The 14,006-nt window shown below is 46.4% G+C and overlaps 1 protein-coding gene across 4 annotated transcripts in view; it reads right to left on the bottom strand.

Annotated features, from left to right (window-relative positions):
• kdm6ba (lysine (K)-specific demethylase 6B, a) overlaps positions 1-14,006 on the bottom strand; it is an 81,638-nt gene that overhangs the window by 19,557 nt on the left and 48,075 nt on the right. For 2 of the 4 annotated variants that reach the window (XM_076034060.1, XM_076034058.1), the window contains one exon: positions 8,653-8,713. The gene's annotated coding sequence lies outside the window, so the exon portion shown is untranslated. Of the gene's footprint in view, positions 1-3,307; positions 3,733-8,652; positions 8,714-14,006 lie in introns of those variants that run through there. The other 2 variants (XM_076034059.1, XM_076034064.1) reach the window with 1 other exon arrangement.

Here is a 14,006-nt window from a genome sequence, read left to right as displayed (position 1 = left end):
AAGCATTTTTTTCTTTCCAGGGTGTGAACTTGTGTGTGTGAGAGAGAAAGTGCCTCTGCATGACTAACACCATCTGAGCGTGGAGGTTTGCACACCTCCTCTCAACGGTAGCATCGTCAGAGGTGGCAGAGCGCCAACAACAACAGATAGGCACTGGACGGAAACTTCCTTCTTCCTGTCAAATGGAACCAGGTTGGAGACGGGACTCTGGGACTCTGGGACTCTGGGACTCTGCTTTGCTCAATCAACATTGTAGCGTTATTTGTTTGACCGCTGCCATGTTCTCCATTAACCAAAGTAGCTCTTGATGTGAACTGCCTCTCGCAGCGTTCAACCCTCAACCTCTGGATTGAATCCATGATTCCCTCAGTGTGGTGAGCAAATGACCACAACATAACAGAACCTGGAGAGGAAAAAAAAGAAGCCGTATGTATGGTCCATGTTTTTAGCAATAAATGAGCAGACCTATGGTTGGTTGGCAATGTAGGAGGCCTCTGCAGGCCGTTGGAGAATAATGAGTAACTGGTAATAAGGACCAGACTTGATGTGGATGTTTCAAGTAATCTCCAATGACAGGCTTGCCGCTTGATAAAGCCATTATTTAAATGCGCCGTCATACATTCATCTAAACCTAACTAGTTTTTTTCAATCTTAACTCAATTGAATCTTATTTTTATGCTGGCATTACTTATTTTAATTTCGTAAGGCAGGAAAATGTGCTTGTAGGACAGCCTGGCCCTCACTGCAAGAGAGCAGGGTTTAGCACGGGCAGCCTCACACTGCACAATGAAATTCCTCACTTGGTTGACTGAGTCTCTGTCCCCCCCAACACCAAGTCAACTCTAAAACCTTGATCCGGCCGCCTGCAATACTTTGGGTTAGAATTTCAAAACAAAACGCAACTGAAACATCAGATTACAAAACGCAAGCGCGAAAAAAGTGAAGTGAGAATTTTTTCTCCCACTGACGACAAGCACAGGAAATTCCTCCACCATTTTCCAACCATTGTGCCAACTCAGCACGGAGGAGAAGTTATCGTTTAAACTGCTGGGAAAGTCATACAGTCCCACGCTTCGTTTCATGTTTGTGTTTTTGTGAAACTGCACCGTTTACTGAAAAATGCTGCAATGGCATTGTGTCACACTGTGAGGCAGATGTTTCATAGCAACACCCTATCACTTCCCCATGACGGCTTCCCATTGACACGTGCATACACAGAAATGTTATAGCAACGCATTAAAAAAATACAGCCCCTCTGGGTTGTCAAGGAGACAAAAAGCTTGTTCTCGTCACTTGAATATTGATGAGCGAGCGCCTTAAGACTACCTACTGACCCATTTCCCATGGCAGCCCCACACACACACACACACACACACACACACACACACACACACACACACACACACACACACACACACACACACACACACACACACACACACAGAACAAACAAGACTTATTGGATCAGTGGCCTCTGACTACCTTCAATCCCCATATGGGAAGAGGTGGTAGGCCAGGGTCTCCCTCGCCGCTCCAGCAGTGACTCGCTGCTGAGTTAGCAAGTGCTCACCGAGTGAGCGTGTGCAGACCTATCCCTGCAGTGTGTCTCAACACTTGCCATCGTTTATAATAAAAATGGGTGGTGGTTGTTCATTCATTCAAGCACACTTTTATTGGGATCCCCAGACCAACAGGGCTGGTTGGGTGAGACAGCCAGCACACATCCTCTGTGTGTGTGTGTATGTGTGTGTGTGGTAGCAGCTTTTTTTTCACAGCCGTGGACATCAAACGCGGGGACAGAGCGCATGGCTGCTGGTTTCCATAGCAACCAGCACGGTCGGAAGTGAGCCATCAAAGCGACTTCTTTTTTTATCGCCGTTGTCTCCCGCGACCACATGCCAGCACACTTCGCTTCTTCCTGATCTGCGCCTGTTTATTGCGGTCCATAAAGTGCTGTATCAGCCTGCCGCCGGACAGCCGCAGACTCCTCGCCCCGCCCACCCGCGGTGGGCGGTGACGCAACGCCAGCCGCTGACGGGCCACGCCCCCCGGACAACCCCCCCTAAACTCTATTTTGATGACTTGTCGCGCCCGTTTCAGTGACCAACACACAATTACGCCTCGGCTTCGGAGTCCCGACCATCGTAATGTTATGTTAATGAGACGAGAAAAACACCCACAGCCTCAGAAGCGCTGCCGGCGCCAGTTCCGGCGCTGTAACTTGACTTCTTGACCACGTAAAGTCAGAGTGTCCAGGTCCAGGTGTCGGAGGGGATACTCGGATGGTAGTTTGCAAGAGACAAAACAATTGCCCTTGCGGTCCGACTTTGTGCGCACCCTCCTCCTCCTCCTGCTCCTGCTGCTGGAAGCCAGACCTTAACACTCCGCCCATCCCCCCAACATCCCCCCAGAAAGCAGGAGAGAGGTGATGCAAATCGCCTCCTTTGAATCCGCCTCTTTGTGCGTGAGGATTGACTGGGGAGGAGGAGGAGGTGGGGGAGGAGGAGGAGGTGGTGGAGGAGGGGCAGCGGCGGCGGTAGCAGCAGTCATCCATTCACTTTATATGGCTGCCGACCTCGGTGACACCCCCCCCCCCCAACACACACACACACACACACACACACACACACACACACACACACACACACACACACACACACACACACACACACACAATGGCGTGAGATCTCCTTACACAGGCAGTTCTTCTCTCTCTGCCCTGTCCTCCAGCTACTCCCCGCCTCCTTCACGGCCACCACGGGACGGTCAGGAGTTTACATGGAAGACTACCGACAACCACGAGGATTGTATCATTATGTCATCTACACAAATCCAGAAACACGAAAGGTGGTACAACACCGGGAACGGCGACAACCCGCAGGTTTAATTCGGTGTTGAATATAGTAAGCAATGCGAACACATCCTGGAAGGGAAGGAAGGTGACCGCATTTTAATTGTTTCATATGCCGCGAGCGGCTCTTTATTCTTTTCTACGCAAAGCTAATTCAAAGGAATGTCTGAGTCACGTGCACAAGATGAATAAACTCGTCCGGTAAAGACGCGAGGAAGACGCGACGCACGCGTGGGGATTTTAAAAGTTGCGCGCGGGTTGGGGGCGGGGGGATGAACGAGAGAAACAGGCGAATTCCCCCACGAATCTCACTGACGTTCTAAAGAGTAACACGACGCGTTAAACCATCACTGATTCACTGTAACAACAGACTTTTCATTCATCGCTAACTGACCCCCTCACAACCCAAAACACGCCGCCTTTCATTTAAATGGCCGAGCTCGCTCACTCACTCACCCGTCCCGGCGAGGTGCCTCCGCCGCTGCGCTCCCGATACAAAATAATCCCCAGATGAGAAGAAGTGTACAGTCCGGCGGTCCGGGTCCACTCCTCGGCACTACTCTCCTCACGTTCGCGTGTCTGTCTGACCCGGGCAGCGGCTCTTTAATCTTCTGCCCGTCGGTTCCTGGCGAACGCTGGGGGTCTCTCTCTGTTCGAGTGGGTTTTGGGAAATCGCGACTCGATGTCGAAGTCCTCCTTTAGACGTTTCTCCGGATTTTATTCCCTGTGATGCGGCAGCGGCGTCTCTATAGCGTGTTCCTCCGCGGCGAGCTCCTCTCGTCGCGCTCTCGCTCTCTCAAACAAACCGGCCAGGGATCGAGTTGCGCTGAGCTCGGCTTTAAAGGGACCGGAGCCACGCAACACTCCACACACGCACACACCAAGACAGAGGCGTACACACACACACTCACAGACTCGCCCGCCTGCCCGTGACGTCACAGCGCACGGCCCCGGAATTCCCTGACAGCGCAAACTGGCACGGCTTTATTCTCCCGGCTGCGAGTTGATGTTGGCAGACTCGCACATGTATCCGCGTCGAGCGTCTATTTTTGGGTGAGAATAGAGAGCAGCCTCCCGAGCTGTGTTACCGCGGGACTATCTCACGCAGTTTGAATAAGAGCCAGGGAGCTAAAAATAGTCACGAATCCAACAACGAATATTTTGAAGGTTTCTATAGCAGTTATTCTTCCGAACCCCCACATAACAACAACGACAACAACAACAACAACAACAAGAGACAGCAGTGGAGCTGCCTGCTGCGATTAATTCATCCATATATTTATACACATGGGAGTTAAGTGGGATTCTAACTTTTTTTTGATGACAGTTCAATTCTCTTTGTGACGTCACAAACTGCATACATTTAGCGCAGGATATGTTTCTCACTGCTGTTGAGTTCATTGACACGTTCAGACATGTTATTAGGGTTATATGTCTAATCAAACAAGCACAGATGTGTTTTAAAACACAATCTTTTATATTTTTCAGTTAAATAAGTTTTGAAAATTAAAATTAAATTAGGAACATCTTCAAGTACTTCAAGTACTTCATGCAGTCTAATCATCCCTTTAGTTTCAGTTCAGATGGCCCCCTTTCAGTGGATCTATTAAAAGGACATTGTACATTGGTATAAAGCTCCCTGTAACTGTGTGGAGGAAAAATTGGAAAATTAGGCATTAAGGGCTTTTTGTAATCTTGCTAAGCCACTTCTGAAACCAGTTTTTATGTGACTGAGAGACTACTTTTGTTATTCTGTAAACAAATACATGCATGCAGTGATGCTTCCTGTTGGAATTATTTCATTTATGAAATATTGATGAAAGATCTGAACTATTTATCTTGATCTAATAAATAGGATATATTCACTGTCAGTGCGTAATACTCTGCCACACATTTACACAGGAAAGTCAATGAGACAAAGTCACTATTCTCTCATGAGGTGTAGTACTCAGTAAAGACTGTTATATAGCGTGTATACAGTACACTTTGAGATACACTTTATATACTTCAAAGGTTTTTTTTCTTTTAAGATTTGCAGGGAGCAAAATTAAAATAAATAGACACCACAGAGTTGTGTGTATGCCAAAAATAAAGTCTGCACGCTGTTTAGTAGGAGAACTAAAAATCTTGTAAACTTTGACTCTTAAAATAGACTTTTATTTCGTCATATTCTTAGATGCAGCTGTCAAGCTTCCTGCCATGAGGATTTGTAAAACACAAACAGATCTCTGCAAGACCGGAAACATTTGTTCCGGCTTTGTGTTGCCAAAGTGACCATCCTGTACTCTAATAAAGCCAAGTGGCCAATGGTGCGTGTTACACACACACACACACACACACACACACACACACACACACACACACACACACACACACACACACACACACACACACACACACACACACACGACAAGCAGTGGTTATATTTAGGTAGTGCTGCCTCAGCAAGGACAATGGGAAGCCAAATTAGTAGTGGCAGGGAGGATGGCACTGTGTCACAGATGATGCTGAGACACATCTTACGCACACAGCTTATAATTATAAACTTCTAACAAAAATGAAAGAACTATTTAACACAACATAAATATTAAGTACAAAAAAAATGGTATTCTTACTGTCATAACTGTTTTTGTATCTGTATGTGTTTGCAGATAACAGAAAGCTATTGATACTTTTGTGATGAAATATGTATGCGCTTGAGTCAAATCCCAGAAGAAGTAAGAGCAGAGCATGTGACACATGTACCGCAATGATGAATATATTGTCAAGTGACAGAAAACAAACAAACAAGTGACATGTTTTGTGTTGACAGTGCAGCAGGATGCAGCACAACAGGGCCGTTCATGACAATGGGACGCAGTGTCCTTGTATACGGCTTTCCCCCCCATTCACAGAAGGCTGTATGCGGGGAAATATACAGCTCATTCAGCAATGTATCAAGATTATGATTCATTAAGTACAGCTGTTAGTTCACTAAAAAAAAAGAGATGTGAGAGGAGGAATATGCTATAAATTACCTCTGCCAATGGATGGAAGTTGTAAAAAACACTAAGGTAATTAAATCCCAGATGATGTAATTACATACTTAGCAAAAACCTACACCTTTTACGATATATAAAAGTATGTGTATTATAATACAGAAAGCCATTTTATGCCAGAGACATTTTTATAACATCATCTGGAAGCTATTATACTCTGGAAGGCTGCACTGCGCTCCTTAATTACCTTTCAGAGAGCTGTAAACCATACACGCTGTATGGGCTGCACATTATCTGCTTCTGCTGGTGCGTACGTGCTCTATTCTTTTTATGTGTCGTCACTCTTGCACAAAAATAGACTGACGGCTCTCTTCAAATGATACGCTTGCTCACGCCGCCAATGTTTACTGCTGCGTAAGCGGCGGTGTCCTCTGTGTGTGTGTATTTATCTTAACAGCCGTTATTTCGCTCTCAGGGTGAGATGAGGACGTATCTCCTACCGCCAGTTGGAGTTAGAGTTGGGAGAGCATCTCGAAGTATCTCACACTGTGCAATTGGCTCCAGGCGTGTCACGATGAACGTGCGACACGGTGGAAAGAGCGTGGTGAAAGGTGATTGTGCCTTCAAAGAGAACAGGAAGAAGGCTGCTGATTGATGTGGGCGACACCCAAGGCCATTGGGAAACACCCTTAATCAGCTGTTTCCTCAGAGTGACCTTGATGAAACAGGAGTCTGATGATATTTAAATGTATGCTAATGTTGAGATCACTCGGTTAAAGATCTCCTGGTTCCTACACGTGGCAAGAATCCTGTGTTAATGTATGGCAGGCTGAGGCCTAGCTGGTCACATGTATGTGTGGTGAACACTTTGCGTGTAATTAAAGGGAACAAGCACAAGGATGGATCGGTTCTCACACTACAAAATATATATTTAGCAGCTCTTCCATGAGTGTGGCCCTATAAATTCTCACCATTCCGCCACACATTAAAAGAATAAACAGCATGCAACAGTGCTGGGAAGAAAGAAGGCAATGTACAAGTGTGACTGTGCTCTACGGTTGTAGGAGTCCGTGTTCCTGGCACAGATGGTGCTTCTCAGCCTCTGATATGTAGGACTGTGTGTAGGACCGTGTTTGCGAGTGTGCACATGTGAATCGGCATGAGTCAACCTTTTGGGTACGCCGAGAAACCGGCAGACACGATAATAGTCACCTCCTTGCACGCACTCGAGCAACAGTCACAACGCGAGGCAGAGATGGCAGGCAGGCAGGGAGGGAGGCAGTCAGACAGAGTGGCTCAGCGCACCCACACACAGCAGCGAGCACTGCAACCCTGATAATTAGGGACCTTACTTGAGAAAAGAGCGGCAAATACCCGGTCTCTCTCTCTCTCTCTCTCTCTCTCTCTCTCTCTCTCTCTCTCTCTCTCTCTCTCTCTCCCACTAGATTCTCAAACGCAAACACTAATCCTGATGTTGGCTTAAAGATAAGAGAGCACTTCAGTCCTGCTGAGACTGAAGGATGAGAACGTAAACTCCACTTTTCGCAGCTTGTGGTGTTCAGGTGGCTCTTCACATCCTGTATCCGGGAGTGCACTCTCTAAGAATCGGGAGCGTATTGCCTTGCTCCGATCATGATAAGTTTCATGATCGGAGCAAGATTATGAAAATGACAAAAATAAAAATTGACATTGTGTATATGGACATCTCCTGTAGAAATAGGAGTATGTGTTTTGCACGTGCTACGGATCTGCCATAATGTTTTTCTCATTAAATTTCGCAACCAAAGTCGCGGTGGCAGACATACTTTAGCCAATAATTGAATTATTTCCTCAGCATGTGAACTTGGAGTGAGGTAATATTCCAATTATCTAGAGTGCATGTAAATGCACTGACTGTGGTTGAGATCTTGTTATGTGGAAACAGGTGTAGCATTCACTCAACCTCCACTGAACAAAAGGAGATACAGGTATGAGCTGACCGTCACAATTTTGAGTTAAAATTTAAAGCAAAAAAAGTTCATAAAGTTTACAAAAAAAACATCCAAACCAAGTGTATTTCCTTTAACTGGACTAGAGCAGATAAGAGGGAGGCACACTGGTGCCTCCTTATTGCAAAAGCCAGAGTGGTTGCTTAGAACACTGTTGCAAAGTGTTTTAGTTTGAACCATACTAGCATTGACAGCCAGTCAAACAAATCCTCATTTATGTGAAAACACAAAAGAAGGAAAGGGAGGGGTTTGGATAACAGTGCTGGTCAATACAGTCAAGTGGAGGAGATTTTCTTTTCTTTTTTTATGTAATCAACTGCTAATAGAAACTCCTTTCAGCACAACAAAAAAAAAAATCATGTGAATGATAAAAAAACAAAAAAACACTGTATTTTGTGTTTCTCCACAGCATCATATTGTCGGATATCAGACTCATAGGCTTTGAACTGCACGACTAGTTGACTTCACCAACATGCCATTCAAAGGAAAGGTACCGGAAAGTGGCAATCTCTCACACCCATGATTTCACAACCCACTACCTTTCCAACTAATGAATGGGTGTGTGTGTGTGTGATGTCTGTCTTGGAATCCCGCTCCCGCCTTTCTAATTCCCCGCGGCACATCTCGCCTTGTTGCCCTTCGTGTGTAACCAACACACTCAACAATAGAGCTTGTTCGTGGCCCATTTTTTATTTTTTTTTCAAAGTATGAGGATAACTATTTTCAAAACACGCCATAAAGTTTATTGAGGACTCATAAAACAATCATAATATACATGAGAATGATAAGATATTTGTGATTTTAGAGAGCAGAGCAGAAAAAAAGAGAAACGTACCTGCTGGTCACGTGTTGTGTAGCATTCACTTTCAGCAGGCCACCATGACACGTCCCACCTCCTGGAAGACAGCGTGGAAGAATGAAGGTCAGGCTGCAGGCCAAACAAGAGCTGGACATCACCTTCATAATGCAGGCTGGTGCATGAAGACACCCAAGCACAAATATAAGTTTCTTTTGGAACACCGTCTTTTTAAAGTTCAGACTTAAACCTGCGAGATTCCAGTGTGAGTTGCAACAGCGGTCACTGATTGTTCAGCCCTCGAGCCGAGGGTTCAAAGACCAGCAGGTTCTTCCACTTGCACAAAGAGCCCCAGCCTCACGAAGTTGTTGATCGGTCGTTCAGCTCTCCTTGTTGAACCACGCCTGTGTCAGCCAAACTAGACACCAGCAGGGCCTGGATCAGCGCTGTGGCCATATGTGTGTGTGTGTGTGTGTGTGCTTTCCCCATGTGCCGCCTGTTCACCGATTCACGGTGTCGGCGCTGGGGCCACATGACTGAGAACAGGTGGCACTGTGGTGCCCCCTCCAAACCCCCCACCAACAGAAACATGAAAAAGAAAACACACCTCTGGTTGCACCCTGAGGACATGTACTACCTGACTAGAGTTACACACGTACACGTGCAAACTATCAAAGACACACACACGCTATAATTTCCTCTCATGTAATCAGATGCTGATTTTTGTTTTGTTAAGAAGCATTTCGCTTTACATCACTTTCACCCAGCGTCTCTCACCTACGGAAGAGGATTAGGGCCACAAGAAGAGAAAAAAAAAAGAGAATATTTTTTCCAAGTTTCCAATTCGAGAATAAAGTTGAAATTTTTGAGAATAGAGTTGACGTCAAAAAAAAGGACAACATTTTTGCACTTCATGTCAACGTGAAGTGAGTCAAAATGTTGAGAATACTGTGGGTAACTGGGTTAATCCACCATCCATCTAGTCTACTCACCGCCCTTTTTTTTTTAAGTCGACTTCATTCACGAAATTTCGTCTTTTTTACGTCGACTTTTTTCATGAAATTTTGACTTTATTCACGAAATTTCAACTTAAAACTTGAAATGAAAACAAAAAATCTCCTTCCTGTGATATTTCTTCTCTTCTTGTGGCCCTAGTCCTCTTTCGTACTCACCTCATATGCACCCTGGTTTGACAAACTTTCACGGGCCAGGCGTCATAACTTATTCATCTCAACCCAGACTAAACTATTATATACTAAAGATGATATGCAGTACAAAAGAAGGACTAGTCTGACTGGTAACTCTATACCGTGCAAACTCAAGCTGCTTGAGATAAGTAAACCATTGTCATTCTATGTCTCATTTTTCCATATTTTTTCTTCTGGGATGTTTCCCCGGCCCCACCGCCCCCTCACTCCTCCTTTGGGACGGAGACATAAAACACACCAAGACATTGCAGCTCTTGTATGTTTCTCTGGGTTAGGTTGGTACTCGTGAAGGCAAGGCAATACACATAGCCCGAGGCAGTGTGTGTGTGTGTGTGTGTGTGTGTGTGTGTGTGTGTTTGTGTGTGTGTTGAGGACAGTTGTGTAAATACCAGACAGATATAGCTGGCTCTGCCCTCACTGATCTGGCAGGCAGGCCTTTGAACTGGAGGTTAAAGGTTATGCTCCCTGAAGGGCCACAGCTGGCCGAACTGTGAAGGTAAGCCGTTTGTGTGTGTGTGCCTTTCTGTGGGTGGGGTGTGAAAGAATGACGTGGTGGGCAGGAGCGGTTGCGTGAAAAGAAGGCAGGCCAGCGAAAACAAGTTTGAGCATCGAGGGGGGAGGCGGTGCAAAGGCAGAATATGCTCTTTGCTGACACTAAAAATAAAGGTCACAGGCTTTGACATTATCATTTGACCCTGATCAATATCAGGGCTGTGCGAGAGAGTGAGCAATAAGGAGGAGACTGAAAAGATAAGGTGGAAGAGACCTTGAGGGGGGGATGGGCAACGCAACGCAAGGCACATAAGACCATCTTGATTAAAACTGGTCCCACACACCAGCTCATGACCAACTATTGGTTGATTTTAAAATGTGGGAGGCCACAAAGACGAGGACAAACTCAACTGTTTTTACTGTCAAATCCCCCAAACACAAGACAGAGACACAAGACACAAGACAGCACCTATAAAATCAGTGATACCACACCAGCAAATCCACAGACAAGAAATCCTAAATACTTGTGTGAGCCAATGTGTCTTCAGTATAAGAGGATGAAGAACTCGCTCAGCTGGCTGCCCTGGCTTCTGTGGGGGATCCTGACCCAAAACTTTGACTGAAAAACTGAAAATTATGTAGATTTGTGTAAAAAGTCTGAACATCTGAAACATAAAACAGCGTTACCTGTCAACGTGTGGCGCATGAGCTGTTGGAATGCGATCAGCAAACTGTAGTTGCACACAATGCAAAACAATTAACACAAAGGATGCAATTGTGTAAATCGCACGAGCATGATTTAAGAGCCTGCTGGGTTGTACGCATTGGCCTAGGGTTCAATTTACTTAACACACACACACACACACACACACACACACACACACACACACACACACACACACACACACACACACACACACACACACACACACACCTGGACCTGTACGAGCCTGCATGGCGTGAGTAATTCGGCCCTGCAACTGCTCCTGCCTTTAGTCACCAGTGATTCAGTTGGTTGCTTCATGTCAGGGCAGCAAGCTTCATACCACACACACACGCGCGCGGGCATGCACGCGCGCGCGCGCACACACACACACACACACACACACACACACACACACACACACACACACACACACACACACACACACACACACACACACACACACACACACACACACACACACACACAAATTACCGGTTCTCGAAGGTCAGTGCTGCTGGTTGTAAATACTTTTCTCCTTGAGAAAACACTTTCCAACGCCTCTCAGTGAACAGTTTGAAAACTTAAAAAAAACTTTGAAGTGGACGACAGGATAGACTGACTTCTTTCTTACCCTTATATGTGGTTATAACTCATTGGTGGCCAAAACTTAAAAAGTAAAAAAAAAAGCAACAATCAGGCCTCATTTCATAAAATACACAATGAGAACCCGGTGGAATGATGTCTCGTATTCTGCTGTATGGATCGGGTGAGAAAAAGAAAAGAGTCCTTGTTTTTCTGTCTGATCTCTCTGTAAACACGCATGTGTTTGCACAGCGAGAAGCCGGCAGGCGGTCAGAAGGCTGGGAGGAGGAGTGTCACCTCCACTGCGGTCGGGGCTGTTTGGGTGGCAGAACCTCTGCCACATATCTCCGGCAAAAAGGTCACCGTCATTACCCCCCCTCTCCGCAGCGACTCAGACTCCCACGCACGTGCGCGGCGGAGCGACAAAGCGGCAGAAGAGACAGACTTCCCCTTTGCGGAGGCAGCGGAGGAACGCGCACATTGAGGGGGAGGGTGACAGACAGACTCGAGCCACCGCCACCGCCGCCGCCGCCGTCTGAGAACTCCAGAAGCCAGAGAAGAGGAAGAGGACGAGACAGAGAGAAGACAAGACGAAACAGTTGGTCATAAATTGCGTCTAGACGGATGCTAATGAAAGCAGCCTGGCCACGGCCACGGCTGGCAGAAAAATGAAAATAAAAATGAAAAATCAAGAGCTCAGACTGTTCGGATCGTGCTCGCGAGATACGTCTGTGCAGCCGTGCGTGCAGGCGTGTTTGTGGAGCGTCACCTTCTTCAGCCTCAGTCCTCTCTGGGCTGCAGCGCCGCAGCCGACCAGTGTGCGTCCTTCGCGGCTTCACAGCTGTAGGCGGAAGCCCTGACGACGTTCTTGTGACGTCACTCACCCAAATTAACTGCGGGTTTTGCCATCAAACACTGCAGCTCTGGCTCGTAAACCTAACTGGGACCAAAGTCACACACAAAGACGGAGCCAAACACAATCCTCCCGGGTTAAAAAAATTGTGTGCAGCAAACTTAGGGTCTCTCAACTGCATCGGCTTTCAAACTTTGGGGTTTTTAAGCAGTTGTATGTGTGTTTTAAGCTCAAAGGGGAACCTAAACCCTTTGGAGAATGTTGAGGAACTGAAATCTTCAACTGAGCCAAAGCACGTTTTTTCCACAAAGACCAGTTTGTCAGCCTGGCTGGGACGCTTCCTCGGTTAACTGGTTGAGGTTCACGTGAACACTGTGAAGTCGGTCACAAGAACTAAACATCTCCACCATCACAAAGTTAGTCAGCGTCAGTCTGTTCGACAAATCTACTGTCGCTGCAGCGCAATGTTGCTTCACCGTGACGTTACAGTGACGTGAAGTGTGTTGTGATGTTATGACGTGCAGCATGGACAGGAGGCGACTGTGCTCCAGGACAGCTGGAGTTAGAGCAATGTGAGCTCAGGTCAGCAAGGGTCTTAGGAGGGGCTACAACCATGCCTCAGCAGCAGCAACAACAACAACTAGAATGGTGTGAGTGCATTGCCTAGACATCACAACAACATAATGGAATACACACTTGACCGAGAATCTGAGCGGAGCCCTTCTTGTGGCCGAATAAACACATGAATGGGTCGTGAATGAGAATAGTGTGCATGCAGAACTGAATTCCGACATTCAACTCGTGCCCAAGTGCCAACTGATGCTGCTGGTGACCCCAAAGCCCACAGTTAACAGACTTCAAGACGCAGGACGGGCAGTGAGCGTGCCATAACAGGCTGCAAACGCACACACACACACACACACACAGATGCAATCTGAGAAATGTGGCCTGAGGCATCATCTGCATGCAAACTGAACTCAATACATTAATTGGAGGCTCCAGTTTAAAAAGAAGTGTGTCTAGATGTGTTTGAGTCTGAGCAATGAAATGTGAGGAGTGCGTCCATGGCTGGAGGCGGTAGACCATGATGCACTCATGACTCCTGTGCAGCGTGCATGCATGTGTGTGTGCGTGTGCGTGTGAGTGTGTGTGTGTGGCCCTGCAAGTCCTGCCAAGCCCACATACCAGTTCAGAGGTGCCAAACTGTACTATCCAATTGCACAATGGCATGTAACTGTCACATACCTGACACAGCCCTAGACAGACTACCGTACTTTCAGAGTGTGCGTGCGTGCATTCACCTGAAAACACAATATAATTCCTTAAAAAACAAAAACAAAAGGCTCTGGCTGTGATATCTCACCCTGCAGGCTGCATTACAGGCAAGGTGCGGGTTTGTGAGGATTAACAGCTGTACATGTTTTTCTCAAGGTGCAATAAAGACTTACTTTTTTTCAGTATGTAGATAGCAGATGTAAATTCAACTGTCCATAAGATGTAAATATCTTGTTTTTACTTTTTCCGTTTATACCTACAGATGTTTTATTTTTAT

This window comes from Nelusetta ayraudi, unplaced genomic scaffold (genome assembly GCF_046127955.1).
Source record: "Nelusetta ayraudi isolate G7.1 ecotype Tasmania unplaced genomic scaffold, CSIRO-AGI_Nayr_v1 ptg000042l, whole genome shotgun sequence".
Classification (NCBI taxonomy): Eukaryota; Metazoa; Chordata; class Actinopteri; order Tetraodontiformes; family Monacanthidae; genus Nelusetta; species Nelusetta ayraudi.
This window is presented reverse-complemented; position numbering and strand designations above follow the sequence as displayed.